This window comes from Thermobia domestica, chromosome 2, assembly GCF_964235325.1.
Source record: "Thermobia domestica chromosome 2, izTheDome1.hap1.1, whole genome shotgun sequence".
Classification (NCBI taxonomy): Eukaryota; Metazoa; Arthropoda; class Insecta; order Zygentoma; family Lepismatidae; genus Thermobia; species Thermobia domestica.
Window position 1 is genome coordinate 10910101 of NC_137455.1, and position 15923 is coordinate 10926023.

The following is a 15923-nucleotide window of genomic DNA, read 5'->3' on the forward strand; positions in this document are numbered from 1 at the left end:
AAAAAAAAAATGCTTCTCGCTGTCTCTGTATCTAGATCAGGGGTTTTCAAACATTTTGCAGTTGAGGCTCCCCTCAATCACCAAAATCTGATGGCGCCTCCCCTGTGAAAAATGAAGTGTGGCAACAACATAAATACATGTCGAACTGAAGTGAATCAAGCCGAACTGAAACATCTGAAAAGTGGCTTCAACCAATGAAAATAAAACAAGACTATTCGTAAATGGCGGTAGTACTTTAGAAAAGATATAAAACTCAAAAGAATCGTCTCAAAAATAATAACAGAAAATTAAGAGACAGAAACAATCAACCAACATGGCGTCGCGCGAAATTCCAAAGACATTTTAGAAGACATTATATTCTACAGAGATAAAGTAATAAAATCATTAGTGGCCATCTAACAAGTATTATACACGTTTAAGCCAAAAGTGAAAGGGTCATCTCTGATCGTATGTGGAACAGAGTTGATACAAAGGCTCAGTCCACTATGTATTACTAAACAAAAAGGACGCAGACTTAAGTATGCGTGTTGCATTATAAATATGTTCCTTCGGCGCCTCCCCAGGGAGGCGCGCCGCACAGTTTGAAAACCCCTGATCTAGATCAATATTGAAAAAAGAAGTTGTGAATTCTGTCATTTCCAGTTTTATTAAAAGTTAAGAATGAAGATAAAAAGCATTTTTGAGACGTTTAATTCGATTGCAGGAGCAGTTTCTCGATATTCATAATCTTTTTTGTTCTATAGTGATCAAGTTAAAATCGGAAATGTTTGATTTTTTAACACTTCCGGTTTGAATATATCCTCCATTCCTAAGTTTTAACCCTGTACACAGTGTTTGAAGTTGAAAAAAAAAAACAGCAGAGGTGGTATGTTTTATTACGATTTTGATTCGACGTACTGGCTATTTAAATGTTGAATACAGTGAGAAGTTACCTAAAAAAAATTGCATTTCTATTTACATAATGACTGAAAACCATTGGAGAGCTTCCTCAGCTACGTTGAAGGGACATTTAGAGACTTTGATTCCGCGTGAACACTTTCTGAAAAAAAAAAAAAAATTAAAAAATTCCCTAATGTTGTATTGTAGAGAAATATACAAGAAAATTTTCAAAAACTGAGTTTCTGTATTAACGATTTCCTGCATTAACCCCACTTGATTTAGGAATATTCCAAACCCTTGAGGATCCGTCCCCACAGCAGACAATCTCTAAATCCGCTCATGCTCAAAACATGATGTTTGTCTGCATTAAGAGGCCTCATCCCGGCTAAACTAAAATACCGTTGGACTCACGTTCATGTGGTCCTGGGTTCGATTTCCGGCTGTTGGTTCCGAATGTTCGGCGTGAGCCAAACTGGGAAGACGTGAATAAAAGAAGTGACGGCTGCTAAGGTCAAGAAAGCTCCAGGTAAGTCTGTTGGAGCGGCACAACGCACTGACCACGTGTTGGTTAGTAGGCTACTCTTAGTTCAACTGGTTTGTAAAAACATAGCATTGGAATATCTCAGGCCCACATAATAAGAAACAAGACGATGATTTTTGAAAGTATCGTAGAGCTCCTCGCGGCTAAGCGATTAGCATAGGCGCCTTTGGTGTGGGAGATCCGGGTTCGTTTCCCAACGGAAACTCATGTAGTTCGGATCCCACGTTAAGCTGTAGGTTCACTTCTCATGTAGCCTTACTGCTGAAAGGGACTCGAAACTCAAAATCAAATTAAATCAAAGTTGAAAGTACTGCATTCAGTCCTTACCAAATATTATTAACCGAGCTAATTAATTGTTTTTGAGACTTCTTATATAGTGGAGAATCTTGGAAGTGTTCGGCAATTAAGATGTTATAAAATATGCACCCATTTTTCTGGGCAGAACGACAATATCTGAAAACAGTTACTCGTTCTTGTTATTGTATTTTGTTAATACTATCTGATTTCATTGGTATTGGCGTTAATGCCTTTAGGAAAAATACAGGAAAAGTCAGCTGGAAACAGAAATTTTAGAAAAGATTAGAATAATCCAGACCATTGTGTTTTATTATTAGATCGTCATCATCATAGGTGTTCTGCCAGTATTGATAAGTTATTTGCCGCAACTGAGATGCTTCCATGTACCACTGTCTTCCGCTACCCTCTTCGTTTTCACGTACGATTTTTTTTTTTTTTTTGCTTTGAGATTGTCAATTAATTGTAATCTCCTTCGCCCCCTCCCTCTTTCCTACCACTATTCCCTCTACCACGTCCCTCATAATGCATTTCCTTCTTAACCAATATCCAATCAATTTCTCTTCCTGTTCTTAATAATGTCTAAAGTTGTCCTTTTCTCTCCCAACATTTCTAATACCAATTTTCAAGAATAAAATTTTACATTTGAAGTTTTAAATGCTACGATTATGCCCGTTAGACTAAGGGAGACGATGATTAAGGCTAGAGAATGATGATGGAAGAATACTAAGGGAGATGTAGGAGGAAACAGGAATTCCCCGACAAAACCCACGACACCATAAAGTTACTTGGCCGGAGGTCAAACCTAGGACTCCACGCACCAGAGGTAAGTGCTCTAACACTTCAGCTACCGTGTCCTCCACAACCTGGATTTGTATCCGAGTCAAGTACCACCGGCGAAGATCGTATCCAGAACCACTCACACAGAAAACAAACGCGTTAGACACTTTACTACGACTAGGCACCATAGCACTTCCAAAATGTAATTTTCAGTGTACAAAATGGATGAATTATACTTTTATGTTTGCTGAAAGGCACAGCTCGCAATAAAGAACATCAATTATTGTCCTTCATTTGTTAAACTGGTTGAAAAAGCCCTTTGTAGTTACCCTGTGGTGTATGCAACCACTCTTACCGCTGCTGTGTGGGAGGTTGCCTATCACTCCAGTATTCATGGGAAGAAATTAGAAATTTGCCATTTCTTGCTTGTGCGTCTAGGAGTTGGACATTTTAGGGCGTTTCCCGAGACACTTTTGCAATTTTAGTAAGTGAGAATATAAACCAGTTTAGAATGCTCAAAGAGCATTGCCAGAACGAACGTAAAAAGAGCTAATTTTTCTTATTAATTTCTACAGGCTTTATACCAATTGTTCTATGTACTTTATTATAATCACTAAACAATTCTTGTAGTATACCTATCCATTTATAATTTCCTTGAGTATTAAGTTTTTTCCACATGTTTTGTTTAAGAGTTCTGTTAAAACGTTCTAAGATATATTGTTTCACGAAGACACATGCTTAAAATGGAGGGCTCAAAACTGAAAAATTCGCAAAATATTATATCTCAATGATATACGGTTCCCGAGATATGGTTTCTTAAATCTTCCCCAAACTTCTTTGGTCAATATCTGGAGAATGGTGGCCAGTTGGCCAGTGGTCATCTCTTATGATTTGATACCAAAATGTCCACTATCCTCTTAGGTATTGATCAACACCGATATGATCTCTCTATGACTTACCGTTCCCGAGATATGGCTCCTTAAATCTCCCGAAATCGAAATTTTTTGGGCCAATATCTCGGAAACGGTAACAGTGATGCGGAAAATTCCATCACTTCTTTCGGATAGTTTTTGATGTTTTATCGAATGGAGGGTTCAAATTTGAAAAATTCTCTAATAACATACACACATATACACGCAGATATAGTTAATTCAGTAACGAACTTTTTAAGTTCGTTGAAAAAAAATTAAGAAATGACCCAGATAATATCTACAATCATCTAATAATAGTTTCAGTACCCTTTCTTCTAAGCTAAGGAAAGGGCATTCAGTTTATGATATTATAATTGTTGGATATCCAGATATATCCACTATATGAAAGGTCTTGAAAACAAAGGTTTATTTAATGGTGTATGAACGTCTTTTTTAAAATTTTGATATCCTTCACTGATTTTTTTCATAAGAAAAGTAGTCATGAATTTAGTGAAGCCTTCTAATTAGACAAGATTTTCAGAAGAATATGAAAAAAATATTTGCAATATGTTAGATTGGTTTATTTCATTTATCTTATTTTCCAAGGTGATATCTTCCAGGCTAGTCTGTTGTCTTCTGTGTTTTTGTCCTATAATTATCATCATCATAAGTAGTCTGCCATTATTGGCAGGTCAATTGCCACAGCTGAGAAGCTTCCATGCCCCACGTTCTTCCACTAACCTCTTCGCCTTCACGTACGATTTCTCTGTTTTGATATCGTCCATGAATTTGTAGCGTTCTTCGCCTCTACGTCTCTTTCCTGCCACCACACCCTTTTACACATCCCTCATCATATAGTTCCTTCTCAGCTAATAATCCAACCGATTTCTCTTCCTTTTTTCAGACACTTCTAAAATTGTTATTTTAACCCTCACTATTTCTAACACGTAACTTGTTTTCCGTTCCACCTAGCTGATCGTCTTCATTCTTCTCTACACCCACGTTTCGAGGTCTTCTAGTCTTTTTTTTATCGCTTTTGCGTAATGTCAATGTTTCTCCTTCATATAGTACAATGTTCTACACAAAATATTTTGAGAGTTTTTCTCAACTCCTTATTCGAGGACTCCACAAAATTTAATTTTCTTCCTCCTAAAGACTTCGTTCGCCAATCCTATTCTAGCTTTTATTTCACTTTCGCACTTCGTATCAGTACTAATAATACTACCCAGTTATCGAAAGCTAGTCACCTAATGTATTTTTTCTCTCCTACTTCTGTAATTGTTCTGTAAAGTAGGTGAGACAGTTATAGTAAACTAAAACGGCCAAAGGAACCGTAAAATGTGAAATACATTCCGTAGGTGAGGCTCGAACAAGTGAATGAAAACTTCTGTAATTCTTAACGTAAGCAGTGGATGATTCGTAACTAATTGTGTGGAAGCACCTTAAAACAAAGAGGCTAAAAAAATATTATGAAATGCAGTATATGGTAAATTGATTTATTTCGTTTGTTGGTTCATTTTCCAAGCTGATATTTTGCAGCCTAATCGATTGCCTTGCTTTTTTCTTCAATAATAATGTTCTGTATATTAGAGGAGGCAGCCATAAAATGCCATACACTGATCTCGTAACTAAAAGTGTTCTTTGTTCGCAGTTGGGCCTGATGAAACTGTTTCTGTTGTTTTCCGTAGTGTCACCAGGCGAATACTGGAATGATACTTCCAATTGAAGATCGTTCTTGACTTTTTTAAAAAATCCTTCCCATGTTTTGTTATTGATATTTTTTCTTTACAATATAAAATCAAAATCGGAGGGCCAAGAAGATCAGATATACAGACGGTTATTATTGTTCAAAGCGAAGAAGGACTACAGGAGATGATTGACAAAATAGTTGACACTGGGAAACTATATGGAATGGAAATCAACATCGAAAAATCAAAAGTCATGAGAATATCCCGTGGAAATGCGCCCTTACGGGTCAGAGTAGAACAAAGAGAACTTGAAAAAGTCAATACAGTAATTTCAAGTATCTGGGAAGTATTTTGACGAAAGACGCGTACTGCACCAAAGAGATCAGGTCAACAATTGCCATAGCCAAAGAAGCATTCAACAAAAAAACACCACTCTTAACTAGCAGCCTTAATATTGGACTAAGGAAGAAATTGGTCAAGTGCTAGATATGGAGCAGTGGACTTTATGATTCAGAGACTTGGACATTACGGAAGTTAGAGAAGAAATACAGGGTTTTCATAAAGTCTGGACGGATTTAATTTGCTTATAATTTTCATAAAATGCTCATAATGAAATCAAATAAAGTGCAAACGGTAGCGGAAGGATTAAATTTTTAGTTGGCAACACTGTTAGATAAGCGGCAACTCTGAACACGTTGAGAGAGGGAAGGCAAGGGTCAGTTTCTTACCAAATTCCATCCATTGTTGTTTTCATTGTTGTTCCAATGTTGACTGTTAAAAGTAAGTTGTAAGCTGTATTGGTGTGTGTGTCTTTTAAAGAAATAAATAAATGAATAGCCCTAAAGTGAACGTTTGGTGCGCTGTGTCCTATGATCATCTGATTGGACCGTTCTTTTTTGAAGAGACCGTGAATGGAAATTCGTACCTGGATATGTTGCAGAATTACCTCATTCCGGCACGTGGAATCCAGAACGACATCGTGTTCCAACAGGACGGGCACCCCCTCACTATGCAATCAAGGTGAGACAGTTCCTTGACGAGAAATTCCTTAACCGATGGATTGGCCGCGGTGGCCCGACCGCTTGGCCGCCAAGATCACCCGACCTTACCCCCTGCGACTTCTGGCTTTGGGGTCATGTTAAAACGGAAGTTTATGCAAAGAAGCCAAGTGGTTTGGAGAACTTAAAGGACAAAATCAGGGCGTCTGTGGCTGGCATTTCGGATCAAACACGGCGGAACGCTGTGAGTGGATTCCAGCGCCGCCTACGCGAATGAATGGACGTAAATGGCGCCCAGTTGGAGGTGTGGCGGTGAATGAACTGACCTGGTGCAGATTACAGGTAAAAATTTAATCCTTCCGCTACCGTTTGCACTTTATTTGATTTCATTATGAGCATTTTTATGAAAATTATAAGGAAATTAAATCCGTCCAGACTTTATGAAAACCCTGTATTTGGAGAGCTTCGAAATGTGGTGGAAGATGGAGAAGATAAAATCGACAGAAAGAGTAAGAAACGAAGATGTTTTAAAATAGATAGAAGAGGACGCTTTTAGTCAACATCCTTCGTAGCAAGGTCAATTGGACACATCTTGCGAAGAAATTGTCTTCTTCGCACCGCTATAGAAGGAAATATGGCAGAAAAGCGAGGAATAGGAAGAACAAGAACACAGCTGATCGATGATTTGAAAAATAGAAGAAAATATTGGGAGTTAAAAGAGGAAGCTGAAGATCGAGAAACATGGAAGAAATATTTCCAGGCTCAAATCTGAAATTGAGAAGAAAAAATCCTCATTAGTCCCAGGACCTGCTTAAAAGGCAGTACACCTTCGCTTAATAAAATCATCTTATTGCTGTGTCCGGAACTTCGCTACTAAAAAAAAGGACTTAGGTCTCAAGGAGCGAAATACTAGTACAGCAAATGGTAGTTGGAGTTTTGTAGAGCTAGATAAAGTTAATGATTATCAGTTTAGTGTCCCTTTCAGCAACGAAGCTATATGAACGTGAACCTACAGCTTAACCTGGGATACGAACCACATGAGCTCCCGCCGGGAATCGGATCCGGGTCTTCCACACCAAAGACATACGCTGACCGATTAGCCATGAAGGAGCTCGAGAGCTAGATAAAGGTCGAAAACAGTAGCATATCCCCCAGTCCTGCCAATAATTGGAGCCAATAGTTAAGGGTGCTCACGAGATGAGAATTTTCGTGACGAAATACGAGATGAGATACGAGTTGGTCTTCCAACAGAAACCCACTTTCGGAGATGAGACACCAATTTCACGACACAATGTTTTGACCCGAGAGCATCAGCTTTTGTCTCATGGGCAGCCGTCAGGTGATAATTGGGTTGATTTGATTAATTGATTCTAAATTTAGCGTCCTTTACAACAGCGAGGCTACAATGAGACATGAACTACAACTTAATGTAAAATCAAAATCAAATGAGCTCCCGCCGAGAAGATTGATTTAATTTAGTTTTTTTTTTAAAGCACTAGTATTGCCTACAAGACGAAACGAGAAATCAGGTGTTTTCTCCCCGACTGCATTCTCAAAAGTTTTTTTTGTCGTCTCGATTCTCAAAAAGCTTTTTTTTTCATCATATCTTGAAAATTTCTCATCACAAAATGTTTAATGTATGCCTTAATTTTGAAAAATAAAATTATTTGAATAATAATAATAATAATAATAATAATAATAATAATAATAATAATAATAAAGACTCGAAAACCAGGACACAAATTTGGATCTCTAATTCAACAAATGGGGCTCAGCTGACGATGGAGAAGATAAAATGGACAGACATTTTATCCTGTGATGAAATGAACGAACTGTGAATCACGCTGTTATTGTCAGTTTGTTTCTATTTTTCTCATCGTCTAGTAATTAATTGTTTCAGTTTAATATTCCATGATTATTCCCTTTAGGCTAAGGGAGACGGGTGATTAAGGCAAGTAAATGATGATGGAATAATTGGTGGAATGAGAATTGGGAGAAAAGCCCACGGGCACGATATTGTCTATCACAAACTTACTTGGCCGAGGGTCGAACCGGTGGCTTCACGCACCAGAGGTAAGCGCTCTACCACTGAGCCACCATATCCCCTATTTATTGTTCGAATGATGTGAAAATTCCCGTATATAAATAAATAAATAAATAAATAAAAGAGATTGTTGGGGGTTATGTTTATATGGCGCGTACTGCAAAATATAATGGTTATGCAATAATTTTCTTCTGAAGTGCAAGTTTTACTTCAGTAACAGTCCCTTCATTCGCTTATTCACTGTGTTGAAAGTAAAAGTAACCAGTAAGAACATTATTAAATATAGAAACTGTAAACAAAACTAGCCAACCACGACTATTTGTGACTTTCTTGGGGGAAATTCTGTAATAGTCTGCCGTGTAATCCTACAGACACTAGATTCCAATCGAAATTTGCTCTAATTGTTAGACGATTTTAATGGATCGATTGAAAATTTAATCGCAAATTCAGAAAATATTTTCTCTGCTAAGTACGTGCGAGTTGAGAATAATTTCGGTCCGTTTTGAAGGTGTTTCTAAAACGTTCGGGGTCCGTGATTGTATTTGAGAGTGTCTATAGAAGGAAAAGTTGAGAATAATTGCTGTCCGTTTGGAAGAGGTTTCTAAAATGTTCTGGGCCCGTGTTTGTATCTCAGAGTAGCTATAGAAGATAGAGTTGAGAATAATCCATGTCCGTTATGAAGAGGTTTCTAAAACGTTTGGGATCCGTGTCTGTATCTGAAAGTGTCCATAGAAGAAAAGTTGAGAATAATTCCTGTCTGTTATGAAAAGGTTTCTAAAATGTTTGGGGTCCTTGTCGATATGTGAGAGTCCCAGAAGAAGGAGTTGAGAATAATTCCTATCCGTTATGAAGAGATTCCCAGAACGTTGGTGATAAAAGAAGTCTGTCCGTACAAGGGAAATTCTCCCTCATAATTAATGTAGTTTTTCCGGTATGAAAAGTTTCCTATTATGGGTGTCTGGTGTCCGTTAACGGAGGTTTCACTGTATTTTATTTCCATTCGTATAGTTACCTTTGGTTAAATCTGTGTAAAGATGGTTTGTTCCGTGCCATCAATAATAAATATTGTAGTTCTTGAGCATGTTGCGTGCTAGCCTCGTCTGCGAATGGAGAGAATTCCGTGACGATCAAATACTGGTCAGGCGTTTTTGATATGGAGTTGATGACGTCATTTACTCCCAAGTAGGCGGGGGTAATGTGAAATCTTTTATTGGTTACATCCGTTGTGCGGTCCTTTCCTCGAACAATTGTCGGCCATCCAAAGCAATATAGCTCATTTCCAATACGCTGGACGTGCCTTGCATCGAGTTTCTCTAAATATTAATGTCTTAATTCTTTCAAACGTGGCTCGGTTAGTAATAGTAAAAAGTGTCCGTATGCCAGTTGCGCTCTGTGTCAAATATCACTCTCAGATTTCTATGGTGAGTTTGCTTCTGGACTTCTACACGTCTCACAGCAATCGTTTTGAAGCATATGATGTTTTAAGATAATGTGGGGATATTTTTATAAAATTTTACTGTTCTTCCAGCATGCAGCGCAGGGTTGATCAGTGGTAGAGCGTTCACCTCTTGTACGAGGGTGTCTGGTTCTATTCCAGATCATACAAATTTGTGATGGACAGCACCGTGTCTATGTGCATTCTTTGGATTTTTCGTTATCTTCCACATTCTCATTCCACCAATTCTTTGATAACAACCACACACACACACACACACACACACACACAAAAAAAAAAAAAAAAAGAAATTCTGTGCACCGAAGCCCAGAGTATGGATTGTATTTTGTTACACAGAATCCAAATTTCGAACCCCAGGACGATTGACTGTGTCAGTTTTTTTCTTATGTGCGAAAAACTTCAGCGATTTTGAATAGGGAAGAGACATGTTTTTCGCCCATAAAACAAAATTGACACGGTCAGTCGTCCTGGGGTTTCGAAATTTATATTTTGTGTAACAAAATACATCGAATCCATGCACTGGGGGTCCGGGCCACGAAACTTGTATTTTGTGTGTGTGTGAGACTGTGTAATAATTTACTTTCATTTATCATCCACCTCCTTTAGCTTAGTCATAATCTGGGGCGTGTAAATTAAATACCTCAGAGTACTTTTTGTAGAAAAGGTATCTCTAGGTAGATGATAGTGGAAGATTAATATAAATCAGGATCTTAGTGAAACTAGGTTCCAATGTCGACTTTACATTGTGCGGCGATAAACTGACAAGTTTCTAATCTATAGCATAACTTGAGTCAGTAAACTACTTTTTTGAGATTATCGTTCCACAGTTATGCACCGAGACTAAGGCAGACGATGAAGTTAGATAATAATGATGGAATGACGAAAGTAGGAAGAGACGGGAGTACTAAAAGAAAACTCACGAACATAATGTTTGTTCACCACAAAACCCACTTGGCGGTAGCTGGAATTCAACCACAGACTCCACGCGCCAGAAATTAGCGTTCTGCCACTGAACCACCGGTCTCACTGTCTTCTTTTTAAGCAAAATCATTGTGAAGGGAAACAAAACAAAGATAATTTTAACATTTTCTTTGTTTCATTCACCATGCGGGATATGGGGGCTCTGGTAGAGCGCTTACCTCTGGTGCGTGGGGTCACTTGTTCGATCTCCGGCCAAGACAACATTGTGTCTGTGGGTTTTCTCAGCGTACCATTTCCTCCCAAATTTTCATTCCACCAATTCTTTCATTATCATTCACTTGCTTTAATCATCACCTCCCTTAGCTTAAAGGGCGTAATCATGGAACATTAAACTGAACGATTTCATATCATTTTCATTCACCATTCAACTTTCTCACAAAAGAAATTGTGGAGAATGTGTAGACGAATGGATAAGTCCCTACTTTGCCAACTGGAGATCTTGATTTTGAATTGCACGGTCAGGGTTCGTATAGTACGGAAGGTATAACATCGTTGGCTTGCCGCGAAAACTTGTAGTGACGTTTATCTGGAGTGGCCAGCTTGGTTACTCGTGGCTCTCTGAGCGTAGTAGAGGGTTGGTGGTGATTGGCTACCCTCTTGCCACACCCCCAGTGACAAGCAGGTCCAAGCGCGGGAAGGCAACGGCGATACCTTCTGGTCTATAGTGGACTAATACAATAACTCTTTTTCCATTTTGTTGAGTTTTGTTAACTGTTGTCCAGGTCTTTTGCATTTGAAGCTCTTTAAATCTCATATCTAGGTTAAAATACCTTATCGATAGAAGACAGTTATAGGTGATTGTATCCAAACTCCCCACCAATTCATTGTACATAATACACCATGGCGTAGGGATTAAGAGAACAAGTGAGTTTCATTTCGTAATTTAAACCTACGATAGATGTTCAAATTGTACGAATTCAATACTCGAAATAATACGTCTATAACTTCGGTTTGGAGTAGAGGAATAAGACCAAAGATAGAACCTGTTCCTCGGACGCTTAATCCAGTAAGAGATAGCAAGTAATATCTTTCTGATATTTTTTTACTCTTGGGGGTTTAATATTAAAATAGGTGTGGTAATTGATGTCTATTATTTCCAGTTAGCAGCAGAGGAATAAACTCAGACGTGCATTATATTCTTGCGGCACTAAATCCGTATCAAAAACTGCTTGTCGATATGTATTTCCGTTTCATCCATTGTGATGAGCGTTCAAATTGGAAATCGTAGATTTTTTACCACTTTCGGTCTAAAGAGAGAAAAGTCGAGACAAAATTCAGTTAGAACGCTGAATGTGCGTTAAAAAAAAAAAAAAACGCTTTTCGATATCTCTTACCGAGTTTGCTGTATGAAATTTAGTATTGAAACTGAGAGTGCTAATATTTTTTCTACTTCCGATTACGGTAGAGTGTCGCAGGTAGTTACGAATATTTTCTTTTGACGCCGATCGATTGAGATAAACCGTTGGACACTAACTATTACCATTTTTGTTCTATGGCTATCAACTTGAAATCGGAAACATTTGATTTCTACCACTTCCGGTTTAAATGGATGGTTAACGAATGAGAAGGAACCTTCTTGTGACGCTGTATCCATCCAAGAAATTTCTAGATCTTCCTTACGTTTTTACTTTGATATCTTGTCACAGACGTACCGACGGACATAGCCGTTCTGTAAGACTTCCAATGTTAATGCATAGCGTAGTTTGGAAGTTTCAAAAAATCCAGATCAGTCAGGATATCCTAGGCGTAGATTACAAACTAGGCAAGAATGAAGACCTTCTCAGAAACATTAACTAGTTACTTGTTTACTTAGTAAGAAAATTAAACATAGCAAATATTTCACTAATCTTTGATTCTTAAAAGTTTTGGAAAACAAAGAGAGGGTGAGGGGGAAGAATTGAGGACGATACAGGAGTACACTAACTCCATAGAATAATATACGATGTTATGATGACGAGTCTGTTTTTGTCTTTAAATTTCATGGCCACGTGCCGCCCCCTGTATCTGGGAGATGATTCAGGGTGGGAAGGTCGCTGCCCTTTCAATTCGATTCACCTCGGAAGCGTTTTCAAACACTGCAGTGTTGGATTGGTCCGTGGGGTACTCGCTAGTGGCTGCTGGGAGCAGTCATTGCTCCGAGCGTTTCGCAACCTAATTTCAGTCGGGTCGGGTGTTAACAGATCGATCATCTCACTTAGTGTCTGTCGTTGGCATAGTTACACATTTTGTGACATTGTTATTATCAGTTCAGTCAATAGACCCTCAATGTGTCTTAATGGCTAATACTCTCGACTATGTTCGACCTGATATCGAGTTCGTTTCCTAGAAAAGACAGGTTTCGATGTTAACCCAAAGAGACGGGGAGGAGGGGTCTCTTCAATAATCAAAATCGATGGTGTTCGTAGTCAATTCGCTTACGCTGCAAGTGATTTGTGATTAGTTGGAGACTAAAGCCAGTATTTGTGGGGACATGGCACGTTCATCTATAATTTATAAGAGGATAATCCAAACCACATGCACCTCCATAAGCACGATGGCTCAGTGGTAGGTCCCTTATCTCCAGTCGAGGGATTTTTGGTTCGATTCTAGCCCATATGAAATTGTGATGGATTACATCATTTCTGTCGGCTGTCTCCGCGCAGAGATGGCGTGGGTTAATGAAAATTTGACCCACTTCGACCCACCAAAACCATTGTCATCAACTCTGACCCATGATCCATACTCTTGTTTCAACGGACTGAAGGGTATTTACACTTGTAATAAAACAAGGTTTTGAAATTCACTAATCGAAGTTTGAATTTCTACGGTCAATCGCTCAAGCACCGCTCTGTCACAATACCGATGAATCTGACCTTTACGATATAAAATGGTAAAGTGTTTGTAATAGGCAAAATTACGAAGAATTTCAATTAAATTATCGTAGTCTAATTATTTCTTTGTTGAATTATCTATACTTTTCAGTGGAAAATAGGATGAAATTTGGAAGTCGCAAATCAGGGTAAAGTAGGCCAACGTAAAGAAAGAAAAAAAAATGTAAAATTCGACTGAGTCTCGAAAGACAAGTAGTAAGTCCTATTACTATTATTACAATTACAAATATCGATATCCAAAAGTGCCTGAAATTCTTTTTTCACTTAGTAAATAGAAGGAAATGAAAAAGGAAGAAAATGGAGGCATCAAAAGTAAAACGTAGATAAAATCACCAGTGTTCAGATGATGTCTACAATGCAGTCACGCCCTATTGACCCATGACCCACTGACCCACTCCATCTCTGTCCCCTGATTCTCGCATTTCGTTCAATACTTTTGTTCCTCCATTTCTTTTTTAAATTATCCACCTTGTGTAACTGTGTTTTACTCTAAAAAGTATGAATGAAAACTTAAAAATTTCACTTCCTTTCACATGTATGCCAATCTGGAATGGGATCCCAACTTGTTCTCGGAAAACGAAAACGAGTAATACCTTGATTTTCCTGGTAATTCAAATCAAGGAAGGGCAACTGATCAAATATAAGTGTATAAGTGAAGCAGGACACAAAATTTTCGGTCGCCAGGTCTCAATTGGCGACTAGAAATTTATATCTGGCGACCAGTGTTCAATAGGAATGTTTTTTTGTCTAAACTTATACAGGACTGTGCAGTTTCTGTTTCGCACGAAAATAATTCTCACTGAGTGAGGGAAAACAAAATGCAAAGTCTTCACAACGTTGTAATTCGACCCTCCATTCCCACTCTCTCTCGTTAACATGTATATGAATTGTCTAATTCAAAATTGATTACCCTGAATGTAATTGTCTAGTTTTGAAATTGTATGCCCTAATATAATATCTTTGTCAAACTAAAAACAGCGAGGCGGGGGAGGACCTCTCACAATTTGTACGTGAGAGATACTGGCGACCTCAGTTTTGGATTGGCAAATGCGTCTAGCTTTGAAATTTTGCGCCCTGAGTGAAGCATTCAAAGAAAATCTCTTGCATATGGCCTGTTAATAGTAGAGGAACTTTATCCAGTGTTCCTTGGAGGTCCCCTGCAATAATTCTTAATATCCCATTTCCGCATTATTAAAATACAAGAAGATCGAAAGTTGATCGTAATTAACGAAAAATTAGCACGACTAATTTCCATGTAATCTCAGTATCTACAATTGTATATTATACAATAACCGGTATTTTTAGAAACTTGGGACTTCTTTGCCTTAAGAGAGAAAATCTGACTAACGCAAATCACTTTTAGTAAATAATAATAATAAGTTTCGGTAATGTAAATCATTTTTAATAAATAATAGTACAGTTTCGGCAGTGCAAATCTCAGTTGATAAATAATAGTGTTACAGTTTTAGCAAGGTATAATTGTCATCAGACACAGTTTGAAATATCTAAATGCTACAGCCTATATATCTCAGAAAAGGAGAAGTCATTTCTAAGAATCAATGAGATCCTTCCCCAAAACTTTTAACAACTTTCAATTGCATGCAGATCTCAGCTTTTAATGTTAAAACTTATTTTTTTAATTTTTAAATACAGGGTGCCCCAAAAGTAGGTATACACACATGCATTGATCAAGTATAATATTCTAGCTTATAGATTTATTTCCTTCGGCTGTTCCGAGCTTAAGATATAAGTAAAAAGACATTAAAAATAATAAAGAAATTACGGATAACAATAAGAAATTATACAAAATGCAGTCAGCTGATCAATACGGGACTGTATACCTACTTTTGGTCCACTCTGTATATTAATTTAAAAAAATTAGTCTACCACCATTTTAGTATTGTTATCAATCGAACAAGGAAAAATATAGAATATAAATTATGTTACCTGGTATTTGAACCAGATTACTTCACACAATTCTTCTCAGAAATCATGTTATTAACTTCAGTTTTCCGATTTAGCTAACATTACAGAGTTAAATATACTCTTCTGAAGGCACCAAAGAGAATCTCGCAATTCCATGTATGAATAGCCACTTTACTACACAACATTTTGTTATATGCAACCAGCGTATCTTTGCTGCTGTGCAGATTGCATAGAAGCTAGAGAATGTTGTAGGTTTTAAATGGGATAAGGATAGCTACCGTTATTAGTGAAGATGTTAAGGGATTGACTCTATTAGCAAACTCAGCCGAGATAATAGCAGTAAGAAAAGCTTCATATCCTTTTATTAGAGGCAACCAACATTTCTTTGCTACTGTGCAGGTTGCAGAGAAGCAAGAGAGTGTTATAGATTTTAAATGGGATATGAATAGCCACCGTTATTAGTGAAGGTGTTAAGGGATTGACTCAATTAACAAACTCAGCAGAGATAATAGCAGTAAGAAAAGCTTCGTATCCTTTTATTATAGGCAACCAATA

General features: G+C 37.7%; 1 protein-coding gene across 1 annotated transcript in view; it reads left to right on the forward strand.

The window, feature by feature from the left end:
• Nucleotides 1-15923, forward strand: part of Galphas (G protein alpha s subunit) — a 242883-nt gene that overhangs the window by 119588 nt on the left and 107372 nt on the right. The gene's annotated exons all lie outside the window — the stretch shown is intronic.